Genomic DNA, 3,446 nt, shown 5'->3' with positions numbered 1-3,446 from the left:
AAGATCGCCTTGGGGGCTGAATGCGTGGTGCTGTGACATTCAATCTAGACCAAGTCAAGTAGCTGGGCTGAAGACTTGATGGATGTATGTGGTTTTGATTGACATGATTTTGAGTTTCTGCCAGTGTAGATCTCTGAAGATTATAGTTGCTAGAAGAACTGGTGATAAGGCACTGAAGATTATTAAAAGGAAGGTATCTGGTAGAAATCATGTAAACTCACCTCAGCCAACAGATTATTCTAGTGATGTTTGGTTTTGAGTTGTCAGGAGACCCAACTAAGCAGTCCTAAGGCAACAGAGAAATGTCAAAGTGCCGCTGGAATTATGTCCACTGAAGGTCCATGAGCTTGGAGTGATGATGACATTTGCCTCATCCTGCCACCCTGAACCTGCAGCAGTGTCTTTGCACCAGGACATGTTCCTCAGGTCTAGGAGCTCTCCTTTCTCAAAAGGGAGTCTAGGGAAGGACAAGCAAAGGCAGAAAGCAAGTCTTGCATAACGGGACTCAGATATTTCAGCCTTGTGAGTGTCCTACCAGAAGTCTGTTGAAGCTGAGCCTGATGGCTTGTGGGCCATGACAACCCGAATGGGATGGGACAGTCCCTGAAAATTGAGGCATTTTGCAGGAGTTGTTCTATATCCCACTGCAGAAACAGACTGCCAGTTTGTGCCTTATTTCTTAGGGATGCTCTTAAATGAATACTTGGAAAAAATAACTTGTTTAGGGTCTTTTAAGAGAGAAGTAGCTAGACCTCTGGCTTGGTTTTGTGAAGCTACTGGAAGCTGAGAAAGGATGGACAGGGGGATGCATCTCCATCCTTTTTTTGTCATGTAGCAGCACAAGAAACTTGGAACATTAGGTCTTGTCAGGCAGGACAGTAATACATTCAGGATTAAAAAAGAAAAAAAAAGTGAGATATGTGCTTACTGATGTACTCCAAGGAGAATGCTTACAGGATGTCATAACAAACCACATCTTTAGGGTTTTTTTTGTTTGTTTGTTGTTTTTTTTTTTTAAACAACAGGCCCATCACTGCTTATTAATTTAGTAGTTTGCCTTGGCTAAGGCTTTCAGGATCTATTTCCTACAAATTAAGAACACATATTACTATGGGTGTATAAAAGAAGGTACTTATTTAAACAACTCTGTTTTTATTTCAGGCTCCTTTCACTTTGAATTAAATATAAATGAATGCTAAAAGATGACATTTCATACCATATGAGACTGACCAACCAAATCCTGTCTCAGGGTGGGTTTTATTCCACATACCGTTTGATTACAGCTTTTGTAGTTCAAAGACTCCTGTCAGAGCTTTGATGTGGGGAAACCTGCTGTGTTGTCATCTCTGGATACTAGAAGTGAATCACAGTGAGTGCAGGTTGGTGCTGAAGACCTATTAGTAAGCAGCAGGCAAAGACTACTTGTAAATAAGCAAATAAAACCCTCAACAAATTTGATTTTTTTTTTCTATGAAACATGCAGTGATATGAGTTCGCCCTTGCAATAGTAGGTTTGTGATGCAGGTAAGTTGCAGTTTTGTGGGGTTTTTTCACCTTCTGTGCTTTGTGCGTGCCTGCAATGGGGGATGCTGCCAGCCAAGCTCTCCCACTTTCCCCCTTCCCCTTGCAGGCAGGGGAGAGGCAGCCTGCACAGATATGTACATATATAAACATATATATGTGCGTGTATGTATGTACAAATGCTATGCATACAAGGCTTCATTTACACAAATAACTTCCAGCTTAAGACTTTCATGTAGGGGAATACCTGGAAGATACATAGGTTATGCTTGAGCACAGCTTGTACTTCATGACGGTGGCAGCTTCAGGAGATTATTTTCTCTGTGGGGGTGGTTAACAGGTTTCCCTAAGGAAACCGTTTAAAAAAAATGTATTTGGGATAAGAATCCATATGCTGTTTTGATGATTTGTTTTGACCATTAAAGTAAAAATTACATTAAAGTTAATAAAAGAAAAATATGATGGGTGGACCCTGTGATAGACTTGAGCACCCAAGAACTGAGCGAACGCTGTGGGTGAACGCCTGCAGACGCTGACCCCAGGAGTGCCCTTTCTCCGGGCTGCAGGAAGGTCCCCTTGCTCCTTTTTTTTGGCTCTGTAACCGCCAGCTCATGTCTTTACAGCAGGCGTTGGCACCCTTTGCTCCCAAGAGCTCCGCAGAGTCCCTGTGTTTGTAAGTGCAGCCACCAAAGGGTGCGGTGCGATGTGTGCGGTGTCTTTTTTTTAAAAAAAAATGTAGCGGTGCAGTGGCCTGAGCAGGCGCCCCGTAATGGGCGCAGTGGGACCCACGCTCCTCAGGCACGCGTGGGACCACAGGGCGTCGATGTTTCCGAGGAGGAACGAAAGGGAGGGAAGCGGCAAGCGCGGCCTCCGCGGCCCCGCAGTGCGAGGGGCCGAGGGCACCGTCCCGGCGCCCACCAACCCGCAAGGGAGGAGGCCCCGGGAGGCAGGAACCCTCCCCTGGGCCGCTCTGCCTATCAGAGCCGGGCCGCCTGCACTGTCGGAGGTCAGTGCCGAAGCTCTTTGCTCTCCGGCTGCTCCCGGGTGAGGGAGCCCCAGCCCAGCGCCCGCCGTCTGGGGCGAGTAGCTGTGTGCCGTGGGGTGAGGAAGCTACGTAGCTCCCTTCGATAGCTCAGCTGGTAGAGCGGAGGACTGTAGAGGCACGGCTCGCGGGAATCCTTAGGTCGCTGGTTCGATTCCGGCTCGAAGGAGCGACTTAATTTTGCGCGGGGCGGCCGCCGTTTTTTTCCCCGTCGGGAGCCGCCCCGCGCCTCCCACCCCTCCCCGTTGCCGTTGGCGGCGTGCGGATGCTCGCGGCGGGGCGGGGCGGGGCGGGACGATGGCGGAGAGCCGGCGTCCCCGCCCGCCGGGAGAACTCGCTCCCCCGTCATGCCCCGCCGCCCCGCCCCCCCCCCCAAGTCCCCGCGGCTGGCGCGAGGCCCCGCCCCCCGCCCAGGTCGCGTGCGGCGGCGGCAGCCAATGGGGCGGCAGTCCGCCTGCGCAGATTCAAACGGTGGCTCGGGAAGGAGGCTGGGCGCGAGATTCGGCGGCACCGACCGAACCCGCCGCGAGTGCGGCGGTGGCGGTGGCGCAGCCCGGGCGGCGGTGGCCGGCCGGCAACGGGGGCCGGGGCGGGGCGAGCCGGGGCAGCGGCCCGGGGCGGGAAGGCGCCGCCGGAGCCCGCGGCAGCTCTGACAGGAGCGGGGAGGCGCAGCCGGGCGAGAAAGGGGCCGCTGCGCGCCCCGTCCTTGCGGGCAGGGGCCAGGCCGAGCCATGCCTGACGCGGCGGGGGCCGGGCTCGGCCGGGGCTGAGGGGCGGCCGCCGGGGCGTTGCGGGAACCGCGAAGCTCCTCGGGGAGGAGGGGGCCGTCGGAGGAGCCCTGCCCGCCTCTAGCCCTTCCTGAGCCGCCAGTGACCCTCTCCAT

General features: G+C 53.7%; 1 non-coding gene across 1 annotated transcript; it reads left to right on the top strand.

The window, feature by feature from the left end:
* The first annotated feature begins 2,642 nt into the window (after nucleotides 1–2,642).
* Nucleotides 2,643–2,732, top strand: TRNAY-GUA (transfer RNA tyrosine (anticodon GUA)). Its single transcript is given in 2 exon segments — nucleotides 2,643–2,679; nucleotides 2,697–2,732. It is a non-coding gene; the product is annotated as a tRNA-Tyr (tRNA).
* Nucleotides 2,733–3,446: the final 714 nt, after the last annotated feature.

This window comes from Chlamydotis macqueenii, chromosome 2 (assembly GCF_036417535.1).
Source record: "Chlamydotis macqueenii isolate bChlMac1 chromosome 2, bChlMac1.mat, whole genome shotgun sequence".
NCBI classification, from domain to species: Eukaryota; Metazoa; Chordata; class Aves; order Otidiformes; family Otididae; genus Chlamydotis; species Chlamydotis macqueenii.
This window is presented reverse-complemented; position numbering and strand designations above follow the sequence as displayed.